This window comes from Haematobia irritans, chromosome 4 (assembly GCF_050003625.1).
Source record: "Haematobia irritans isolate KBUSLIRL chromosome 4, ASM5000362v1, whole genome shotgun sequence".
NCBI lineage: Eukaryota > Metazoa > Arthropoda > Insecta > Diptera > Muscidae > Haematobia > Haematobia irritans.
The window spans coordinates 16227143-16253315 of record NC_134400.1 but is presented as its reverse complement, the minus strand read 5'-3'; positions in this window follow the sequence as shown (position 1 = coordinate 16253315).

Genomic DNA, 26173 nt, shown 5'->3' with positions numbered 1-26173 from the left:
GTTGTCAAAATTGTATTTTTATAGAAAATTTTGACAAAATGTTATTTCTATAGAAAATTTTGTCAAAAAGTTATTTCTATAGAAAATTTTATCAACATTTTATTTCTATATAAAATTTGGTCAAAATTTTATTTCTATAGAAAATGTTGTCAAAATTTTATTTCTATAAAAAATTTTGTCAAAATTGTATTTCTATAGAAATTTTTGACAAAATGTTATTTCTATAGAAAATTTTGTCAAAATGTTATTTCTATAGAAAATTTTGTCAAAATGTTATTTCTATAAAAAATTTTGTCAAAATTTTATTTCTATAGAAAATTTTGTCAAAATTTTATTTCTATAGAAAATTTTGCCAACATTGTATTTCTATAGAAAATTTTCTCAAAATGTTATTTCTATAGAAAATTTTATCAAAATTTTATTTCTATAGAAAATTTTGTAAAAATTTTATTTCTATAGAAAAATTTGTAAACATTTTATTCCTATAGAAAATTTTGTCAAAATTTTATTTCTATAGAAAATTTTGCTAAAATTGTATTTCTAAAGAAAATTTTGTCAAAATTTTATTTCGTTTTGTTATTGTTGGTTTTGTTCTTTAAGCATTGTTGTTGTTTTTTGATTTATTTAAGCTTAAGCTGAAATAAAAAAAAACAACAACAAATTTTTATTTCTATAGAAAATGTTGTCAAAATTTTATTTCTATAAAAAATTCTTTCAAAATTTTATTTCCATAGAAAATTATTTCTATAAAAGTTTGAAATACCTGTTAGCTGGAGTTGAATATTTTTCCAAAATCTACCATTAATCGCTATAATAATAAATTTTTTGTCTGGTGTCATGTCCACGATGATATCACAAACATTGGAATGTACGTTTCGAACGCTTAGGCGTTTTGTTTTGAAATCAACAAACCTATGTTCAACGCCCGATTGGAGCGAAATGTGTTGAAGTTGATTCCAGCAAATGTCAGCTACCCTACCTTTCTTGAAAAAAAGCCTCTAAAAAACTTGAAATAACTTCAAATGGTAGGTTAGGTTAGGTTATGTGGCAGCCCGATGTATCAGGCTCTCTTAGACTATTCAGTCCATTGTGATACTTCAAATGGTAACAAACATTTTGGTCTACAGAAGAGAGCAGGGTTATAGCTGGCGTTGTCCAACTTTAAATTTTCCTTACATGCTCTTGATGATGATCTAGTTCTTGTGTCCCTGTAAAATTATTTACTTTGTTTAAAAGCTATGCGAAAGCAATAATTGTTTATGTGACATTATCGTCGACATTCACATTGTCATCAACGATGTAACCTCCACCTGCGGGTTGTATTTTGTCATTTGAGCACACCGATATCAATTAGCTATGTAGCTTGGCCCATGTGTTCGATAAATGCATGTCCCTGAACACTTGTTAACCTCCATTTTAAAATTTCCTATAAGTCAATAGCCAATAAGAACAACTTGCATTTACAGGAAACTAATTAAAAAATCATAGTTTGCAAATGAAAAATGGTTAATTAGAAAGGGACCTAATAATAAAGACAAAAAAACAAAAAAAAAAAAAAAAATAAGTATATACGGCTGAAAATTCGGTCAGACCGAATTCTATATACTCTCCAACATGGATTGTATACCAGTGTAAAGAAATGAAACTCTCTTTACGTGTTGAGTGGTAATTCGTAAATTTCCTTTCAAAATAAAATTTTGACAACATTTTCTAGAGACATAAAATTTTGACAAAATTCTCTATAGAAATAAATTTTTGACAAAAATGTCTACAGAAATAAAAAATTTGCAAAATTTTCTATAGAAATAAAATTTTGGCAAAATTTGCTATAGAAATAAAATGTATGTCCACATTTATTTTTTATGGAAATAAAATGTATACACTATTTTCTATAGAAATAAAATTTTAACAAAATTTTCTATCGAATTTTAATTTTGACAACATTTTCTATGGAAGTAACATTTTGATAAAATTTTTGATAGAAATAAAATTTTGGCAAAATTTTCTATAGAAATAAAATGTTTACAAAATCTTCTATGGAAATAAAATCTTGAAAAAATATTCTATAAAAGTTAAATATTAGCAAAATTTTCTATATATATCTATAATTTTTACAAAATTTTCTATAGAAATAAAATTTGTAAAAAATTTTCTATACAAATAACATTTTGACAAAAAATTTTGTAAAAATAAAACTTTGACAAAATTTTCTATAGAAATAAAATTTTGACAAAATTTTCTATAGAAGTAAAATTTGGACAAAATTTTTTATACAAATAAAATTTTGTCAAAAGTTCCTATAAAAATAAAATTTTGACAAAAATTTCTAAAGAAATAAAATGTGGACAAAATTTTCTATGAAAATAAAATTTTGAGATTTTCTAATGAAATAAAATTTTGGTAAAATTTTCTATAGAAATAAAATTTTGGCAAAATTTTCTATAGAAATAAAATTTTGGCAAAAATTGCTATAGAAATAAAATGTATGACCACATACATTTTTATGGATATAAAATTTTTACATTATTTGTTTTAGTTTATTATTTTAACAAATTTTCCAATGGAAATTAATTTTTTTCAAAATTTTCTATAGAAATAAAATTTTTTCAAAATTTTCTATAAAATAAAATTATTTCAAAATTTTCTATAGAAATAAAATTTTGAGAAAATTTTCTATACAAATAAAATGTTGACAAAATTTTCTATAGAAATAAAATTTTGACAAAATTTTCTATAGAAATAAAATTTTGTAGATTATTTTTGGCTCGAGTGGCAACTATGATTATGAACCGATATGGACCAATTTTTGTGTGATTGGGGATCGGCTATATATAACTATAGACCGATATGGACCAATTCTGGCATGGTTGTTAGAGACCATATACTAACACCACGTACCAAATTTCAACCGGATCGGATAAATTTTGCTCCTCCAAACGGCTCCGGAGGACAAATCTGGGGATCGGTTTATATGGAGGCTATATATAATTATGGACAGATATGAACCAATTCCTGCATGGTTGTTAGAAACCATATACTTACATCATGTACCAAATTTCAACTGGATCGGATGAATTTTGATCCTACAAGAGGCTCCGCAAGTCAAATCTGGGGATCGATTTATATGGGGGCTGTATATAATTATGGACTGATATGGACCAATTTGTGCATGATTGTTAGAGACCATATACTTATACTATGTACCAAATTTCAGCCGGATCGGATGAATTTTGATCCTGCAAGAGGCTCCGGAGGTCAAATCTGGGGATCGTTTTATATGGGGGCTGTATATAATTATGGACCGATATGGACCAATTTGTGCATGATTGTTAGATACCATATACTTATACCATGTACCAAATTTCAACCGGATCGGAATAAATTTGCTTCTCTTAGAGGCACCGCAAGCCAAATCGGGGGATCGGTTTATATGGGGGCTATATATAAATCTGGACCGATATGGACCAATTTGTGCATGGTTGTTAGCGACCATATAATTATACCATGTACAAATTTTAGCCGGATCGGATGAAATTTGCTTCTCTTAGAGGCACCGCAAGCCAAATCGGGGGATCGGTTTATATGGGGGCTATATATAATTATGGACCGATATGGACCAATTTGTGCATGGTTGTTAGCGACCATATAATTATACCATGTACAAATTTTAGCCGGATCGGATGAAATTTGCTTCTCTTAGAGGCACCGCAAACCAAATCGGGGGATCGGATTATATGGGGGCTATATATAACTATGGACCGATATGGACCAATTTGTGCATGGTTGTTAGCGACCATATAATTATACCATGTACAAATTTTAGCCGGATCGGATGAAATTTGCTTCTCTTACAGGTACCGCAAACCAAATTTGGGGGACCGGTTTATATGGGAGCTATATATAATTATGGACCGATGTGGACCAATATTTGCATGGTTACGAGAGACCATATACAAATGCCATGTACCAGATTTTACCCGGATTGGATGAATACGTAAAAGTGGTCCGATATTGCCCATTTTAAACACCATCCGACCTACATGATTAACAATTACTTGTGCCAAGTTTCAAGTCGATAGCTTATTTCGTTCGGAAGTTAGTGTGATTTGAACAGACCGACGGACGGACGGACGGATATGCTTAGATCGACTCAGAATTTCACCACGACCCAGAATATATATACTTTATGGGGTCTTGGAGCAATATTTCGATGTGTTACCAACGGAATGACAAAGTTAATATACCCCCCAACCTACGGTGGAGTGTATAAAAATAAAACATTGGCAAAAATTTCTAAAAAAATAAAATTTTGACAAAATTTTCTATGCATATATATAAAATTTTTCAAAATTTTTTATAGAAACAAAATTTTGTTGTTTTTTTATTTCAGCTTAAAACCATACATTGACTAAACTACAAGAGTAGCTTAACCAACAGAGGAAAAGAATGTTTGTCAAATTTATTTGGGCAAAGCCCTATAGACTGCAAGATGGTTGGATGGACGCACGTTTCGGAATTACCACATTCCTCATCAGCATCCTCTACTTGCAGCAAAACTATCAACCAATTATCAGAATAAATTCAGGCAGTTTATTAAACCCAACAAAAACCACACTTGAGGAGGGAGGGTTCAAGTGTGGTTTTTGTTGGGTTTAATAAACTGCCTGAATTTATTCTGATAATTGGTTGATAGTTTTGCTGCAAGTAGAGGATGCTGATGAGGAATGTGGTAATTCCGAAACGTGCGTCCATCCAACCATCTTGCAGTCTATAGGGCTTTGCCCAAATAAATTTGACAAACATTCTTTTCCTCTGTTGGTTAAGCTACTCTTGTAGTTTAGTCGATGTATGGTTTTAAGCTGAAATAAAAAACAACAACAATGCTTAAAGAACAAAACCAACAATAACAAAACAAAACAAATGGAAAAAGAAGAGGAGGCACGCTCAAAATAAACCCAGCCATGTGAATTCAAATCGATGATTTGACAGTGGCATAGGAAAAGAGATATGTTTGTTTCGAGTTTATTTCGGCATAAGCCGGCTATCAATGTAAAACCTTTTTTCGGAGGGTTCAAGTGTGGTTTTTGTTGGGTTTAATAAACTGCCTGAATTTATTCTGATAATTGGTTGATAGTTTTGCTGCAAGTAGAGGATGCTGATGAGGAATGTGGTAATTCCGAAACGTGCGTCCATCCAACCATCTTGCAGTCTATAGGGCTTTGCCCAAATAAATTTGACAAACATTCTTTTCCTCTGTTGGTTAAGCTACTCTTGTAGTTTAGTCAATGTATGGTTTTAAGCTGAAATAAAAAACAACAACAATGCTTAAAGAACAAAACCAACAATAACAAAACAAAACAAATGGAAAAAGAAGAGGAGGCACGCTCAAAATAAACCCAGCCATGTGAATTCAAATCGATGATTTGACAGTGGCATAGGAAAAGAGATATGTTTGTTTCGAGTTTATTTCGGCATAAGCCGGCTATCAATGTAAAACCTTTTTTCGGAGGGTTCAAGTGTGGTTTTTGTTGGGTTTAATAAACTGCCTGAATTTATTCTGATAATTGGTTGATAGTTTTGCTGCAAGTAGAGGATGCTGATGAGGAATGTGGTAATTCCGAAACGTGCGTCCATCCAACCATCTTGCAGTCTATAGGGCTTTGCCCAAATAAATTTGACAAACATTCTTTCCCTCTGTTGGTTAAGCTACTCTTGTAGTTTAGTCAATGTGTGGTTTTAAGCTGAAATAAAAAACAACAACAATGCTTAAAGAACAAAACCAACAATAACAAAACAAAACAAATGGAAAAAGAAGAGGAGGCACGCTCAAAATAAACCCAGCCATGTGAATTCAAATCGATGATTTGACAGTGGCATAGGAAAAGAGATATGTTTGTTTCGAGTTTATTTCGGCATAAGCCGGCTATCAATGTAAAACCTTTTTTCGGAGGGTTCAAGTGTGGTTTTTGTTGGGTTTAATAAACTGCCTGAATTTATTCTGATAATTGGTTGATAGTTTTGCTGCAAGTAGAGGATGCTGATGAGGAATGTGGTAATTCCGAAACGTGCGTCCATCCAACCATCTTGCAGTCTATAGGGCTTTGCCCAAATAAATTTGACAAACATTCTTTTCCTCTGTTGGTTAAGCTACTCTTGTAGTTTAGTCAATGTATGGTTTTAAGCTGAAATAAAAAAACAACAACAATGCTTAAAGAACAAAACCAACAATAACAAAACAAAACAAATGAAACAAAATTTTGACAAAATTTTCTATAGAAATAAAATTTTGATAAAATTTTCTATAGAAATAAAATTTTGACAAAATTTTCTATAAAAATAAAATTTTGACAAAATTTTCTATATATATAAAATTTTTACAAAATTTTTTATAGAAACAAAATTTTAACAAAATTTTCTATAGAAATAAAATTTTGAAAAAATTTTCTATAGAAATAAATTGTTTAAAAAAATTTTCTATAAAAATAAAATCTTGACAAAATTGTCTATAGAAGTAAAATTTTGACAAAATTTTCAAAAAAAAAATTTGGCAAAATTTTTTATACAAAATTGTTGGTTTTGGCAAACTTTTATATAGAAATAAAATTTTGGCAAATCTTTCTACAAAAAAGATAAAATTTTTGGCAAAATTTTATTTAAAAATAAAATTTTAACAAAATTTTCCATAAAATTTAAATTTTAAAAATATTTTCTGTAAAAAAATTAAAATTTCTATAGAAATAAAGTTTTGACAAAATTTTCTATAGAAATAACTTTAGCAAAATTTTTTATAGAACTAAAATTTTGGCAAAAATTTCTATAAAAACAAAAAAGCTTTCTATAGAAATAAATGTTTGACAACATTTTCTATAGAACTAAAATTTCGACAAAATTTTCTATAGAAATAAAATTGTGACAAATTTTTACTTTAGAAATAAAATTTTGACAAAATTTTCTATAGAAATTCAATTTTGTCAAAATTTCCTATAAAATAAAATTTTGTCAAAATTTTCTAAAGAAATAAAGTGTGGACAAAATTTTCTAGAAAATGAAATTTTGACACCATTTTCTATAGAAATAAAATATTGATAAAATTTCCTAAAGAAAAAAAATTTTTTGTCAAAATTTTCTATAAAATAAAATTTTGTCTATAGAAATAAATTTTTGACAAAATTTTCTTTAGTAATAAAATTTTGACAAAAATATTCTATAAAAATAAAATTTTGACAATGTTTCCGATAAAAATAAAATTTCGTCAAAGTTTTATTTCTATAGAAAACATTTTCTGTGGTACTAAAAATATTAGTTACCCTTAATTGATTATTACCTGTTTTCATGTTTAATACATTGGTAGCTTTTAAAGCTATCATCTGATGTCCCAGAATTACAACCTCAAATATTGACATCAAAACAGAGCAAGGACGAAATGTGCAAAGCACTGTAGCAACAGCAACAGCAGCAGGTGACAGCTGTGGCAATAGAAAATGCATGTCGGTACATTAAAATTGAAGCTTTCCTAATGCACAATATTGTCAAGGTAACAATGTAATGCTGTTATGACTTAAAACAAATACATACGCAGGCAGGAAGTGGCAGAAAAAAGTGGGGAGATCTTTTTGAAAATATTTTAAAAATTCTTACGATTCGAAAATTTTCACATTTGTGGATATATTGGTCGAAACATTTATGTGTACCATAAAAGAATTAAAATCACTATGTTGCCCTATAGAATGATACAGAGTTTACGATATTCGGTTCTGCGCGACTTTCCTTACAAGTTTTTCGTTTGACTTAATAAGATTGGTCAAATAAATTATGCAGGAAAACAAGACCATACATATTTTTGATCAATATATAAATAAATCCAATTTATATAAATAAATCCAATTTTGTCAAAGTTTTATTTTTATAGAAAATTTAGTAAAAAATTTATTTCTTTAGAAAATTTTGTCAAAATTTTATTTCTATAGCAAATATTGTCAAAATTTTATTTCTTTAAAAAATTTTGTCAAACTTTTATTTCTTTTTCTCAAAATTATAATTCTCGAAAAAATTTTGTCAAAATTTTATTTCTATAGAAAATATTGTCAAAATTGTGTATAAAAAAAATATGAAAATTTTATTCTATAGAAAATTCCCGCTTGACTTTCCTTACATGTTTTTCGTTTGGCAATCTAGACAATGCTTATCCAAATGGTGGTCAAATAAATTATGCTGGAAAACAAGACCATACAAATTTCCGATCAATATATAAATAAATCCAATTTACCAAATTTTAACAATTGTGTTAAACAAACAAAATAAATTTCATACTAGCTTCCAAAAGGAAAAACTTCAAAGAGAGCCCCCCCTCCTCCCTTTAAAACGTAAAACCTTAAGACAATGTACATACAGAGATTACTTAGGATTTTTTGAACCAGCACACGTATATCCATAGCACGTCTTCCAAAATGACACCGGAACTGTGAAAAACATTTTCACATCGTAACAGTTGGAGTTGGCCACAAGCAATGATGTTCTTCTGCTCACGTTACTGTGTCTACGAAAAACTGCAATGATCAAAATTTCCCCCACATATATGGGCAAACTCACACACTCACACGGATTCACACTGGATGTTGCCTAAGTAAAATCGTAAGAATTTTCCAAACCACGTTCTCCGCATAGATTCTAAAAAGAAAAGTTACGCTTGTAAACCAATTTGTGTGAAGACAAAGGCATTAGCCAACGTTACATGCATTCAATTTTTTTTTGGTGGGTAATGCTTTGCCACATCCGTTGCAATGCATTCGGTTTGCCACTATCCTCTTTAGGTTTTCTATAACAAAGGTAATTTTTAAAGGAAGTAGTCTAGGTTTAAATGAAGACGAAAGTAAGATAAGTGAAAACGTTGTCTGTTATTAGTAAAAATAAATCCTCTTTCAGACCCTGAATCGAAGGAAGCTCTTAAACAGGGCAAATTTCATTTCTATAGAAAATTTTGTCAAAATTTTATTTCTATAGAAAATTTTGTCAAAATATTATTTCTATAGAAAATTTTGTCAAAATTTTATTTCTATAGAAAATTTTCTGAAAATTTTATTTCTATAGAAAATTTTGTCAAAATTTTATTTCTATAGAAAATTTTCTGAAAATTTTATTTCTATAGAAAATTTTGTCAAAATATTATTTCTATAGAAAATTTTGTCAAAATTTTATTTCTATAGAAAATTTTGTAAAAATTTTATTTCTTTAAAGAATTTTGTCAAAAATTTATTTCTATAGACAATTTTGTCAAAATTTTATTTTTATAGAAAATTATGTCAAAAGTTTATTCTATAGAAAATTTTCTGAAAATTTTATTTCTATACAAAATTATGTAAAAATTTTATTTCTATAGAAAATGTTGTCAAAATTTTATTTCTATAAAAAATTTTATGAAAATTTTATTTCTATAGAAAATTATATTAAATTTTTTTTCTATAAATAATTTTATGAAAATTTTATTTCTATAGAAAATTTTGGCAAAAATTTTTATTGCCATAGAAAACTTTCTCAAAATTTTATTTCTATAGACAATTTTATCAAATTTTAATTCTATAGAAAATTTTATCAAAATTTTATTTCTATAGAAAATTTTATTAAAATTTTATTTCTATAGAACATTTTATCAACATTTTTATTGCCGTAAAGAATTTTCTCAAAATTTTATTTCTATAGAAAATTGTGTCAAAATTTTATTTCTATAGAAAATTTATTTATTATTTAAAAATTATTTTATTTCGATATAAAATTTTCTAAAAATTTTATTTATAAAAAAATTTTATCAATTTTTTTATTTTTATAGAAAATAATCTCAAAGTATTATTTCTATGGAAAATCTTCGCAAAGTTGTTTTTCTATAGAAAATTTTCGCAAAATTATACTTCTATAAAAAATTTTGTCATAGAAAATTTTTTGTTCATAGAAAATTTTTTGTTCACAAAAAATTTTGTTAAAATTTTATTTCTATTGAAAATTTTATCAAAATTTTATTTCTATAGAAAATTTTATCAAAATTTTATTCATAAAAAAGTTTTATCAATTTCTTATTTTTATAGAAAATTTTCTCATAGTATTATTTGTGTAGAAAATTTTCTCAAAATTTTATTTCTATAGAAAATTTTCGCAAAATTATATTTCTATAGAAAATTATGTCAAAATTGTATTTCTATAGAAAATTTTGTCAAAATTTTATTTCTATAGAAAATTTTGTCAAAATTTTATTTCTATAGAAAATTTTCTCAAAATTTTATTTCTATAGAAAATTTTCTCAAAATTTTATTTTTATAGGAAATTTTATCACAATTTTATTTCTATAGAAAATTTTGTCAAAATTTTTATTGCCATAGAAAATCTTCTCAAAACTTTATTTCTATAGACAATTTTATTAAATTTTTTTTTCTATAGAAAATTTTGTCAACATTTTATTTCTATAGAAAATTTTGTCAATATTTTATTTCGATATAAAATTTTTACAAAAATTTTTTTATGAAAAAAAATTGTTAAAATTTTATTTCTTTAGAAAATTTTGCCAAAATTTTATATTTAAAGGAAATTTTGTCAAAATTGTATTTCTAGTGAAAAATTTGTCAAAATTCTATTTCTATAGAAAGTTTTGTCAATATTTTATTTCTGTAGGACAGAGTGTAGGAATCTCTAATTCAAACACTCAAAAAATTAAAATTTTTATATAAAAAATTTATTTTGGCGATAACTCCTTAAATATGCGTCCTAGAACCAAAGGACCTTAATTAGTGACCACGCAAAAACAAAATCAAGATTGCGATGAAAATACAAATTTTTATATGAAAAACTTTTTTTTGTCCTCCTTAAATATGCGCCTTAGAGTCAAAAGGACCTTAATTCGTGACCTCCTCAAAAAAATTTTAGTTTCAAAGAAAATCCTCAAAAAATGTAATTTTTTATACGAAAAACATAATTTGGTCATAACTCCTTAAATATGCATCCTAGAGTCAAAAGCACCGTAATTCCTAAAAAAATCAAAATTTCGACGAAAATCCTCAAAAAATTCAATCTTCTATATGAAAAATTTATTTTGGCCAAATCTCCTTAAATATGCCGCAAAAGACCAAAAGGAGCTTAATTTGTGGCCATAAGAACCTTAATTCGTAAGAATCCCAAAAAAATATATAAATTTGATGGAAATCCTCAGAAAATCCAACTTTTTATATGAAAAACTTATTTTTCCCCCTTTGTCTTAGAAGAAAGCCAACGGGAAAAACTTGACCGCCATGGTGATCTACGGAAATAAATAATATGTGGAAATCCCACAGGAAGCACTTTAACAGAGCAATGTTCACAAGAAATTATTTGCCAAAATTTAAAGAAAATTTTACCAATAATCTGCCAACTTCAAAAATCTTATTTTTAAAAATTTTGATTGAATTTTTATTCCTATAGGAAATTTTGTCAAAATTTATTTCTATAGAAAATTTTGTCAAAATTTTATTTCTATAGAAAATTTTGTCAAAATTTTATTTCCAAAAAAAATTTTGTCAAAATTTTATTTTTATAAAAAATTTTGTCAAAATTTTATTTCTATAGAAAATTTTATTTCTATAGCAAATGTTGTCAAAGATTTATTCTTATAGATAGTTTTGTCAACAATTTTTTTTAAAGGAAATTTTGTCAATTTTTTTTTATCGAAAATTTTGTCAAAATTTTATTTTTATAGAAAATGTTATCAATATTTTTTTATAGAGAATTTTGTCAACATTTTATTTCTTTGTAAATAATGTCAACATTTTATTTGTATACAAAATTTTGTCAAAATTTTATTTTTATAGAAAATGTTGTCAACATTTTATTTTTATAGAAAATTTTGTCAAAATTTTATTTCTAACGAAAATGTCAAAATTTTATTTCTATAGAAAATTTTGGCAAAATTTTATTCCTATAGACAATTTTGTCAAAATTTTATTTCTATAGCAAATGTTGTCAATGTTTTATTTGTATAGAAAATTTTGTCAGCAAAAATTTTTGTTATAGAAAATTTTCTTACTTTTTATACCCTTCACCACTACTGTGGTACAGGGTATAATAAGTTTGTGCATTTGTATGTAACGCCAAGAAGGAGTAATCATAGACCAACCTTTTAGTATACGGATCGGCTTAGAATTAAATTCTGAGTCGATTTAGCGATGTCCGTCTGTCTGTCTGTCCGTCTGTCTGTCCGTCTGTCTGTCCGTCTGTCTATCCGTCTGTCTGTCCGTCTGTCTGTCCGTCTGTCTGTTGATGTATTTTTGTGTGCAAAGTACAGCTCGCAGTTTTAGTCCGATTGTCCTAAAATTTGGTATAGGGTCCTGTTTCGGCTCAAAGACGATCCCTATTGATTTTGGAAAAAATCGGTTCAGATTTAGATATAGCTGCCATATATATTTTTCACCGATCTGGTCATAATTGGCGTGTATATCAACCGATCTTCCTCAAATTCCGTACATCCGAATATTTTATGAGTCTCGAAAAACTTGCAAAATATCATCAAAATCGGTTCAGATTTAGATATAGCTCCCATATATAGCTTTCGCCCGATTTACACTCATTTGCCCACAGAGGCCAATTTTTTGCTCCGATTTAGTTGAAATTTTGCATAGGGAGTAGAATTAGCATTGTAGCTATGCGTGCCAAATTTGGTTGAAATCGGTTCAGATTTAGATATAGCTCCCATATATATGTTTTTCTGATTTCGACAAAAATGGTCAAAATACCAACATTTTCCTTGTAAAATCGCCACTGCTTAGTCGAAAAGTTGTAAAAATGACTCTAATTTTCCTAAACTTCTAATACATATATATCGAGCGATAAACCATAAATAAACTTTTTCGAAGTTTCCTTAAAATTGCTTCAGATTTAAACGTTTCCCATATTTTTTTACTAACATTGTGTTCCACCCTAGTGCATTGGCCGACTTAAATTTTGAGTCTATAGATTTTGTAGAAGTCTATCAAATTCTTCCAGATCGAGTGATATTTAAATGTATGTATTTGGGACAAACCTTTATATATAGCACCCAACAAATTTGACGGATGTGATATGGTATCGAAAATTTAGATCTACAAGGTGGTGCAGGGTATAATATAGTCGGCCCCGCCCGACTTTAGACTTTCCTTACTGGTTTATTTATATAGAAAATTTTGTAAAAATTTTATTTCTATAGAAAATTTTCTAAAAATTTTATTTCTATAGAAAATTTTTTCAAAATTTTATTTCTATAGAAAATGTTGTCAACATTTTATTTGTTTATTATAGAAATAAAATGTTGACAAAATTTTCTATACAAATAAATTTTTGTCAAAATTTTATTTCTATAGAAAATTTTGTCAAAATTTTGCTTCTATAGCAAATGTTGTCAATGTTTTATTTGTATAGAAAATTTTGTCAGCAAAAAATTTTTTTTTATAGAAAATTTTCTTACTTGTTCATTTTAATAGAAAATTTTGTCAAAATTTTATTTCCATAGAAAATTTTCTAAAAATTTTATTTCTTTAGAAATTTTTTTCAAAATTTTTTTTCTGTAGAAATGTTGTCAACATTTTATTTCTATAGAAAATGTTGTAAAAATTGCATTTCTATAGAAAATTTTGTCGAGTTTTTATTATAGTAATAAAATTTTGACAAAATTTTTTATACAAATAAATTTTTGTCAAAATTTTATTCCTTTAGAAAATTTTGTCAAAATTTTATTCCTATAGAAAATTTTGTCAAAATTTTATTTCTATAGCAAATGTTGTCAAAGTTTTATTTTTATAGAAAATTCTGTCAGCAAAATTTTTTTTTTATAGAAAATTTTGTCAAAATTTTATTTTTATCGGAAATTTTGTCAAAATTTTATTTTTATAGAAATTTTTGTCAACATTTTTTTATAGAAATTTTTATACCCTTCACCACTACTGTGGTACAGGGTATAATAAGTTTGTGCATTTGTATGTAACGCCAAGAAGGAAAAGTCTGAGACCCATCGTTTAGTATACCGATCGTCTTAGAATTAAATTCTGAGTCGATTTAGCGATGTCCGTCTGTCTGTCTGTCTGTCTGTCTGTCCGTCTGTCTGTCTGTCTGTTGATGTATTTTGTGTGCAAAGTACAGCTCGCAGTTTTAGTCCGATTGTCCTAAAATTTGGTATAGGGTCCTGTTTCGGCTCAAAGACGATCCCTATTGATTTTGGAAAAAAATCGGTTCAGATTTAGATATAGCTGCCATATATATTTTTCACCGATCTGGTCATAATTGGCGTGTATATCAACCGATCCTCCTCAAATTCCGTACATCCGAATATTTTCTGAGTCTCGAAAAACTTGCAAAATATCAGCCAAATCGGTTCAGATTTAGATATATCTCCCATATATAGCTTTCGCCCGATTTACACTCATATGACCGTAGAGGCCAATTTTTAACTCCGATTTAGTTGAAATTTTACACAGGGAGTAGAATTAGCATTGTAGCTATGCGTGCCAAATTTGGTTGAAATCGGTTCAGATTTAGATATAGCTTCCATATATAGCTTTCGCCCGATTTACACTCATATGACCACAGAGGCCAATTTTTAACTCCGATTTAGTTGAAATTTTGCACAGGGAGTATAATTAGCTTTGTAGCTATGCGTGCCAAATTTGGTTGAAATCGGTTCAGATTTAGATATAGCTCCCATATATATGTTTTTCTGATTTCGACAAAAATGGTCAAAATACCAACATTTTCCTTGTAAAATCGCCACTGCTTAGTCGAAAAGTTGTAAGAATGACTCTAATTTTCCTAAACTTCTAATGCATATATATCGAGCGATAAATCATAAATAAACTTTTGCGAAGTTTTCTTAAAATTGCTCCAGATTTAAATGTTTCCCATATTTTTATACCCTTCACCACTACTGTGGTACAGGGTATAATAAGTTTGTGCATTTGTATGTAACGCCAAGAAGGAGTAATCATAGACCAACCTTTTAGTATACGGATCGGCTTAGAATTAAATTCTGAGTCGATTTAGCGATGTCCGTCTGTCTGTCTGTCCGTCTGTCTGTCCGTCTGTCTGTCCGTCTGTCTGTCTGTCTGTCTGTCTGTCTGTTGATGTATTTTTGTGTGCAAAGTACAGCTCGCAGTTTTAGTCCGATTGTCCTAAAATTTGGTATAGGGTCCTGTTTCGGCTCAAAGACGATCCCTATTGATTTTGGAAAAAATCGGTTCAGATTTAGATATAGCTGCCATATATATTTTTCACCGATCTGGTCATAATTGGCGTGTATATCAACCGATCTTCCTCAAATTCCGTACATCCGAATATTTTATGAGTCTCGAAAAACTTGCAAAATATCAGCTAAATCGGTTCAGATTTAGATATAGCTCCCATATATAGCTTTCGCCCGATTTACACTCATATGACCACAGAGGCCAATTTTTAACTCCGATTTAGTTGAAATTTTGCACAGGGAGTAGAATTAGCATTGTAGCCATGCTTGCCAAATTTGGTTGAAATCGGTTCAGATTTAAATATATCTCCCATATATACCTTTCGCCCGATTTACACTCATATGACCACAGAGGCCAATTTTTAACTCCGATTTAGTTGAAATTTTGCACAGGGAGTAGAATTAGCATTGTTACTATGCGTGCCAAATTTGGTTGAAATCGGTTCAGATTTGGATATATCTCCCATATATGGCTTTCGCCCGATTTACACTCATATGACCACAGAGGCCAATTTTTAACTCCGATTTAGTTGAAATTTTGCACAGGGAGTAGAATTAGCATTGTAGCTATGCGTGCCAAATTTGGTTGAAATCGGTTCAGATTTAGATATAGCTCCCATATATAGCTTTCGCCCGATTTACACTCATATGACCACAGAGGCCAATTTTTAACTCCGATTTAGTTGAAATTTTGTACGGGGAGTAGAATTAGCATTGTTGCTATGCGTGCCAAATTTGGTTGAAATCAGTTCAGATTTAGATATATCTCCCATATATAGCTTTCGCCCGATTTACACTCATATGTCCACAGAGGCCAATTTTTAACTCCGATTTAGGTGAAATTTTGCACAGGGAGGAGAATAAGCATTGTTGCTATGCGTGCCAAATTTGGTTGAAATCGGTTCAGATTTAGATATAGCTCCCATATATATGTTTTTCTGATTTCGACAAAAATGGTCAAAATACCAACATTTTCCTTGTAAAATCGCCACTGCTTAGTCGAAAGGTTGTAAAAATGACTCTAATTTTCCTAAATTTCTAATACATATATATCGAGCGATAAATCATAAATAAACTTTTTTGAAGTTTCCTTAAAATTGCTTCAGATTTAAACGTTTCCCATATTTTTTTACTAACATTGTGTTCCACCCTAGTGCATTAGCCGACTTAAATTTTGAGTCTATAGATTTTGTAGACTTCTATCAAATTCTTCCAGATCGAGTGATATTTAAATTTATGTATTTGGGACAAACCTTTATATATAGCCCCCAACACATTTGACGGATGGGATATGGTATCAAAAACTTAGATCTACAAAGTGGTGCAGGGTATAATATAGTCGGCCCCGCCCGACTTTAGACTTTCCTTACTGGTTTTTACTAACATTGTGTTCCACCCTAGTACATTAGCCGACTTAAATTTTGAGTCTATAGATTTTGTAGAAGTCTATCAAATTCTGTCCAGATCGAGTGATATTTAAATGTATGTATTTGGGACAAACCTTTATATATAGCCCCAACACATTTGACGGATGTGATATGGTATCGAAAATTCAGATCTACAAAGTGGTGCAGGGTATAATATAGTCGGCCCGGCCCGACTTTAGACTTTCCTTACTTGTTTTTACTAAAATTGTGTTCCACCCTAGTGCATTAGCCATCTTAAATTTTGAGTCTATAGATTTTGTAGAAGTCTATCAAATTCTGTCCAAATCGAGTGATATTTAATTGTATGTATGTGGGACAAACCTTTATATATAGCCCCCAACGCATTTGACGGATGTGATATGGTATCGAAAATTTAGATCTATAAAGTTGCAGGGTATAAATAGTCGGCCCCGCCCGACTTTAGACTTTCCTTACTTGTTTCTGATATTTTCACTTTTCCATTAGTCCACTTCAAAGGATTTCATTTCATAGAGGGTTATTCATATACACTTCTAGACATTTTTTCTTGTTTCATGGCAAGTGGGGACATTATTTTGAATTGCTTATAGCAGAGACTTAAGAGTTTATCTTATGACCTTTCATTCGGGCATTAAGTGAACACTGCCATGTGATATTGACTCACCACTCCCGCCCTTTCCCCCCTTCATCCTTTAGAAAAGTAAAAGAAGAACGGCCATTTTCTTCTATTCAATGCTTGGCCATTGGCATACCATTGCATCATTTCTTTAAATGGTAAATGGTGAAGTCTTTGTCTGAAGGTAATAACCACTCTTATTCCCAGTATTCTGGGCAACTGACTGTCCATAAAGAAGGATAGTTCGGAATGAATGGAATTGTTATAAAATAAAGCTTAAGAAAATTGTTATTGATAATGTTATTCTGTCCAAGTACTTGACCTCTTTTAGTTCTGCTCTACACCATCGTAAACTGCAGAGGAATCATCTTTGAGTGGTTGGCAAACGAAGGAGTACCAAAATAGAGGATATTAAAACAATTGTCTTTGTTTAATAGTTGTCAGGATGACTGTATTCTATCGTTGGGAATTCATGGATGGGATGTTCATAAAATACAAAATCGTTCCGACGGGAGGAGGATTAGATAAAGCTCTCAGGAGTATTAAACAACGAAAAAAGAAAAGGAATATGATCGCCTCAAATATGTTCCTAGAAATAAAAGTTATTATACATAAAATATAGAAAAGAACATGATGACGACAAACGTGTTGCACCCAGAGAAGGAATATGATCACCTCAACCATATTTTAAGAGCAAAATGTTATTTTTGGGTGGAGACCATGTAACATGGTTTTCGAAACCATGTTATTTTCTCGGAAATCATGTATCTGATTTCGGCAAGCAGGTTATATTTGACGGGAAAATAACATTTTAGTGACAAACATGTTACAGGGTCACCATACAAAAATAACATTTTGCTCTTGAAATATGTTTGAGGTGATCATATACTTTCTCTGCGTGTGGAGGTAATCATATTCCTTCTTTTGTTTTGAAAAGATCTGAAAAATGAAGCATAGATTTGATCAAAAATTTGTCTTAGGAAGTTAAGAAAGAGTCAAGGAGTTGCCGATTTTCCACAAAAGTTGCCAATTACACTGTGGCATAATTTTCAAATTTTGGTTTCGACCAAAGAATCTCTTATCCCAGGATTTTGCTAGATTGGTTTCCGTTCGTATTTTATAAGCCGCTAACGTTTTTTTCGCCAAATTCGGTTTTTTTTTTAAATTTTCGTATGGCTATAACTCAAAAACTGCTTTGGATTTTTTTGCTGTCTTCAGCAATGTTGTAGCTTTCGACACGCCAACAAAAATATCAAAACTTTTTCTCTGGTTCCATAGAAAGTTTTGTCATAACTTTGTTCCTACAGTAACATTTCTCAAAACTTTATATCCATAGCAAATGTTGTCAACATTTTATTTCTATAGAAAATTGTATCAACATTTTATATCTACAGAGAATTACCAAAATTTTATTTCTATAGAAAATTTTCGCAGAATTAATTGTCTACAGAAAATTTTCGCAGAACTAATTGTCTACAGAAAATTTTCTCACAATTTTATTTTTACACACAATTTTCTCACAATTTTATTTCTATAGGAAATTTTCTTAAAATTTTATTTCTATAAGAAATTTTCTTAAAATTTTATTTTTATATTTATTTCGCAAACTTTTATTCTTGTACAAAATTTTGTCAAAATTATATTTCTGTAGAAAATTTTCTCAAAATTTTATTTCTATAGAAAATTTTCTCAAAATTTTATTTCTATAGAAAATTTTTGCAAAATTAAATTTTTTAAGAAAATTTTTTTAAAATTGTATTTCTATAGAAAATTATCGTAAAATGTTATTTCTATAGGAAATTTCGCAAAATTTTATTTCTACAGAAAATGTGGCCAATATTTTATTTCTATAGAAAATTTTGTCAAAATTTTATTTCTATTGAAAATTTTGTCAAAATATCATTTCTATAGAAAATTTTTGCAAAATTTTATTTCTATAGTAAATTATGTCAAACTTTTATTTCTATAGCAAATTTTGTCAAAATTTTATTTCTGTAGAAAATTTTTGCAAAATTTAGGAAAAAAGCTCTTAAAATTTTATTTCTATAGCAAATTCTCGTAAAATGTTATTTCTATAGAAAATTTTGTCAGAATTTTATTTCTATTGCAAATTTTGTCAAAATATCATTTCTATAGAAAATTTTTGCAAAATTTTATTTCTATAGTAAATTATGTCAAACTTCCATTTTTATAGCAAATTTTGTCAAAATTTTATTTCTATAGAAAATTTTTGCAAAATTTAATTTCTATAGAAAATTTTTTTAAAAATTTTATTTCTACAGTTCGCAATTTTATTTCTACAGTTCAATGTTCGCAAAATTTTATTGCTACACAAAATTCGGTCAACATTTTATTTCTGTAGAAAATTTTGTCAAAATATCATTTCTATAGAAAATTTTCGCAGAATATCATTTCTATAGAAAATTTTCGCAAAATTTTATTTCTAAAGTAAATTTTGTCAAAATTATATTTCTATAGAAAATTATGTCAAAATTTTATTTTTATAGAAAATTTTGTCAAAATTTTATTTCTGTAGAAAATTTTGCCAAAATTTTATGTCTATTGAAAATTTTCTGTAGAAAAATTTTCAAAATTTTACTTCTGTAGAAAATGTTTCGCAAAATTTTATTTCTATAGTAAATTATGTCAAAATTGTATTTCTATAGCAAATTTTTTCAATATTTTATTTCTATCGAAAATTTTGTCAAAATATCATTTCTATAGAAAATTTTCGCAGAATATCATTTCTATAGAAAATTTTCGCAAAATTTTATTTCTATAGTAAATTATGTCAAAATTGTATTTCTATGGCAAATTGTTTCAATATTTTATTTCTATCGAAAATTTTCGCAGAATATCAATCTATAGAAAATTTTCGCAGAATATCATTTCTATAGAAAATTTTCGCAAAATTTTATTTCTATCGAAAATTTTGTCAAAATATCATTTCTATAGAAAATTTTCGCAAAATTTTATTTCTAAAGTAAATTTTGTCAAAATTATATTTCTATAGAAAATTATGTCAAAATTTTATTTTTATAGAAAATTTTGTCAAAATTTTATTTCTATAGAAAATTTTCTCAAAATTTTATTTGTATAGAAAATTTTTGCAAAATTAAATTTTTTTAGAAAAATTTTTTAAAATTTTATTTCTATAGAAAATTCTCGTAAAATGTTATTTCTATAGGAAATTTCGCAAAATTTTATTTCTACAGAAAATGTGGCCAATATTTTATTTCTATAGAAAATTTTGTCAAAATTTTATTTCTATTGAAAATTTTGTCAAAATATCATTTCTATAGAAAATTTTTGCAAAATTTTATTTCTATAGTAAATTATGTCAAACTTTTATTTCTATAGCAAATTTTGTCAAAATTTTATTTCTATAGAAAATTTTTGCAAAATTTAATTTCTAGGGAAAAAGCTCTTAAAATTTTATTTCTATAGAAAATTCTCGTAAAATGTTATTTCTATAGAAAATTTTGTCAGAATTTTATTTCTATTGAAAATTTTCGCAGAATATCAATCTATAGAAAATTTTCGCAGAATATCATTTCTATAGAAAATTTTCGCAAAATTTTATTTCTATCGAAAATTTTGTCAAAATATCATTTCTATAGAAAATTTTTGCAAAATTTTATTTCTATAGTAAATTATGTCAAACTTTCATTTCTATAGAAAATTTTCTCAAAATTTTATTTCTATAGAAAATTTTTGCAAAATTTAATTTCTATAGAAAATTTTTTTAAAAATTTTATTTCTACAGTTCGCAATTTTATTTCTACAGTTCAATGTTCGCAAAATTTTATTGCTACACAAAATTCGGTCAACATTTTATTTCTGTAGAAAATTTTGTCAGAATTTTATTTCTATCGAAAATTTTGTCAAAATATCGTTTATATAGAAAATTTTCGCAAAATTTTATTTCTATAGTAAATTATGTCAAAATTGTATTTCTATAGCAAATTTTTTCAATATTTTATTTCTATCGAAAATTTTGTCAAAATATCATTTCTATAGAAAATTTTCGCAGAATATCATTTCTATAGAAAATTTTCGCAAAATTTTATTTCTAAAGTAAATTTTGTCAAAATTATATTTCTATAGAAAATTATGTCAAAATTTTATTTCTATAGAAAATTTTTGCAAAATTTTATTTCTATAGAAAATTATGTCAAAATGTTATTTTTATAGAAAATTTTGTCAAAATTATATATCTATTGAAAATTTTCGCAATGTTTTATTTCTATAGAAAATTTTCGCAAAATTTTACTTCTGTAGAAAATTTTTCGCAAAATTTTATTTCTATAGTAAATTATGTCAAAATTGTATTTCTATATCAAATTTTTCCAATGTTTTATTTCTATAGAAATTTTTCGCAAAATTTTACTTTTGTAGAAAATTTTTCAAAATTTTACTTCTGTAGAAAATTTTTCGCAAAATTTTATTTCTATAATAAATTATGTCAAAATTGTATTTCTATAGCAAATTTTTCCAATATTTTATTTCTATCGAAAATTTTGTCAAAATATCAGTTCTATAGAAAATTTTAGCAGAATATCATTTCTATAGAAAATTTTCGCAAAATTTTATTTCTATCGAAAATTTTGTCAAAATACCATTTCTATACAAAATTTTCGCAGAATATCATTTCTATAGAAAATTTTTGCAAAATTTTATTTCTATAGAAAATCATGTCAAAATTTTATTTCTATAGAAAATTTTGTCAAAAGTTTATTTCTGTAGAAAATTTTGTCAAATTTTTATGTCTATTGAAAATTTTCGCAAAGTTTTATTTCTATAGAAAATTTTCGCAAAATTTTACTTCTATAGAAAATTTTTGCAAAATTTTACTTCTGTAGAAAATTTTTCAAAATACCTCAACCACTTTGTGGTTAAATCCTTATACAATTCATACTTTTGCTCATCCCATGTTAGACTTTGTGAAATCAAAACTAGGACACCAGCAGTAGTAAATTTAATTATTGAATAGTAAATCATAATTTTCCATTATTGAAATATATGGTTCGCATCATTCTCTACCGTTTGGCCGATATTAAGGATAAAGAAAAAATTGTATAAATAACCCCAAATACATTTTTTCCTTTTCTCATTTCCCAGAAGTCATAAATAATCATATTAAAAGGATTTGTTGAATGGGGAACAATATATATGTGCGTGTGTACGAGTATATCCTGGCTATTGACTAGAATACATATTTCAATATCCTTTATGGAGGTGAAATTTTGTTGTGAACAACAACAACAAAATCGGATATATGCTCATCCCATTACTCACAGGCTCAAACCCCCACACGATGCTTTGTATATATCTGACTTCCGGCCTATAGAGATTGTTGCACATTCTAGTTAGGATAATTTATGGCAAAAAAAGTAAAAAAAAAAATATCCCCATTGTCAATAAGGACGGAAGTCATGTCAAACAATGCGAAAAAAGTGAAATCCACAAAAAAAAAATAAATTGTCAGTAATAATATTAAGGATGAGATAATATCGTGTATCGTAGGTATAACATATATAGGGCTTTTCCTTTTGATTGGTTTTTGCCATTGTTTAATATCCTGTATATGAAACATGTTTGGAGAACAATTTTTATGAATATCCTAAACTTATCTTTTCAAGGAGATGAAAGGTATATTGAAATTCAAACATAATGAATAGGTATATTTATTGAGGTCATATTGTTACAGTGATGAAAAGGAAGGGATATGTTATTTTGTGCAGGATATTAGTTTCACAAAGTTATAAGGTTTGAGTTGTATGATAGTTTATACCTATAAAAAGTTACCTTTACTTCATCTTTATAAGACGAAAAAGTGTATCTTAGTTTAGAAATAAAATTTTGACAAAACTTTCTATAGAAATAAAATGTTGACAAAATTTTCTATAAAAATAAAATTTTCAACAAATCTGTAGATATAACATACAACTTTTATAACATTTTCTATAGAAAAAAAATTTCACAAAATTTTCTATAAAGGGTGATACGGTCAAAATTTGGTCAATATAAACTTGACGTATTTCTTTCAATTTTGCATTTAAAAAACCTGAACACCCCTCATTTTGAAGGTGTGTGTGTGTAGAATGTTGCTCCTATTTTGATTTTGGAATTCACTCTTCAGTTGTCAAAATGCCGTCCAAGCAAGAAGAGCAGCGTATCAAAATTTTGCTCGCGCATCGCGAAAATCCAAGCTACTCGCACGCAAAGCTGGCAAAATTGCTAAAAGTTGCCAAATCAACCGTTACAAATGTAATTAAAGTGTTTGGGGAACGTTTGTCGACAGCCAGGAAGTCTGGATCGGGGGGAAATCGAAAACCGGAAGCCGCTGAGACGACAAAGAGAGTTGCCGGTAGTTTCAAGCGAAACCCTAACCTCTCTCTCCGAGATGCCGCAAATAAGCTGGGTGTATCGTCTACAACCGTGCATCGAGCCAAAAAACGAGCCGGACTATCGACTTACAAGAAGGTAGTGACTCCAAATCGCGATGATAAACAAAATACGACGGCCAAAGCGCGATCCCGGAGGCTGTACACGACAATGCTGACGAAGTTTGACTGCGTGGTAATGGACGACGAAACCTACGCCAAAGCCGACTACAAGCAGCTTCCGGGACAGGAGTTTTATACGACGGCAAAAGGAAGGGGAAAGGTAGCAGATATTTTCAAGCACATAAAACTGTCAAAGTTCGCAAAGAAATATCTGGTTTGGCAAGCCATCTGTACCTGTGGCTTGAAAAGCAGCATTTTCCAAGAAATTTACGTGAAAGAGTGTGTGAATAAACGTCTGCTGTCTTTCCTAAAGAAACACGGTTGTTCCGTACTGTTTTGGCCGGATTCGGCATCTTGCCATTACGGTAAAAAGGCCAACAACGTGCAGGTGGTTCCCAATGACAAGAACCCTCCCAACACGCCAGAGCTACGCCCAATTGAGAAATACTGGGCTATTGTCAAGCGGAACCTAAAGAAGACCAAAGAAACTGCTAAGGACGAGCAGCAGTTCAAGGCAAACTGGCTTTCTGCGGCGAAGAAGGTGGACAAGGTGGCTGTACAAAATCTGATGGCAGGTGTCAAGCGTGAGGCCCGGCAATTCGGATTTGGAAAAGCGAAAGCCTAACTGAATATTTTTCCTGAATTTTATATTAATTGAACTTGAACAAGTACATACGGCCGTAAGTTCGGCCAGGCCGAATCTTATGTACCCTCCACCATGGATTGCGTAGAAACTTCTACGAAAGACTGTCATCCACAAATTTCAACTCACATGGTTGTTAAATATCATATACTACCACCACGTACCAAATTTCAACCAGATCGGATGAATTTTGCTTCTCCAAAAGGCACCGGAGGTCAAGTCTGGGGATCGGTTTATATGGGAGCTATATATTATTATGGACTGATAGGAACCAATTCCTGCATGGTTGTTGGATACCATATACTAACATCACGTACCAAATTTCAACTGAATCAGATAAATTTTGGTCTTCCAAGAGGCTCCGGAGGTCAAATCTGGTGATCGGTTTATATGGAGGCTATATATAATTATGGACCGATATGGACCAATTTTTGCATGATTGTTAGAGACCATATACTAACACCATGTACCACATTTCAGCCGGATCGGATGAAATTTGCTTCTCTTAGAGGCTCCGCAAGCCAATTCGGGGGATCGGTTTATATGGGGGCTATATATAATTATGGACCGATATGGACCAATTTTTGCATGATTATTAGAGACCATATACTAACGCCATGTACCAAATTTCAGCCGGATCGGATGAAAATTGTTGCTCTTAGAGGGTCTGAAAGCCATATCGGGGGATCGGTTTATATGGGGGCTATATATAATTATGAACCGATATGAACCAATTTTTGTATGGTTGTTAGAGACCATATATTAACACCATGTACCAAATTTCAGCCGGATCGGATAAAATTTGCTTCTCTTAGAGGCCCCGCAAGCCAAATCGGGGGATCGGTTTATATGGGGGCTATATATAATTATGGACCGATATGAACCAATTTTTGCATGGTTGTTAGAGACCATATATTAACACCATGTACCAAATTTCAGCCGGATCGGATGAAATTTGCTTCTCTTAGAGGCCTCGCAAGCCAAATTTGGGGGTCCGTTTATATGGGGGCTATACGTAAAAGTGGACCGATATGGCCCATTTTCAATACCATCCGACCTACATCAATAACAACTACTTGTGCCAAGTTTCAAGTCGATAGCTTGTTTCGTTCGAAAGTTAGCGTGATTTCAACAGACGGACGGACGGACGGACGGACGGACGGACGGACGGACGGACATGCTCAGATCGACTCAGAATTTCACCACGACCCAGAATATATATACTTTATGGGGTCTTAGATCAATATTTCGATGTGTTACAAACGGAATGACAAAGTTAATATACCCCCCATCCTATGGTGGAGGGTATAAAAATAAATTTAATTTGATTTTTTAAATAAACGATTTCACCGATTTACACGCGTTTTCCCTTGACCAAATTTTGACCGTATCACCCTTTAGAAATTCAATTTTGAAAAAAAAATATTTTAGAAATAAAATTTTTGAGAAAAATTTCTACACAAAAAAAATTTTTTTGAGAAAACTTTCTATAAAAACGAAATTTTCTATCGAAATAAAATTTTTGAGAAAAATTTCTAAACAAACAAAAAATTGAGAAAATGTTCTATAGAAATAAAATTTTTGACAAAATTATCCATCGAAATAAAATGTTTGAGAAAATTTTCTATACAAAAAAAAAAAATTGAGAACGTTTTCTATAGAAATAAAATTTTTGAGAAAATTTTCTATAGAAATAAAATTTTGGATACAATATTCTATAGAAATAATATTTTGAAAAAAAAAAATTTAGAGAAATGAAATTTGATAAATTTTTCTATA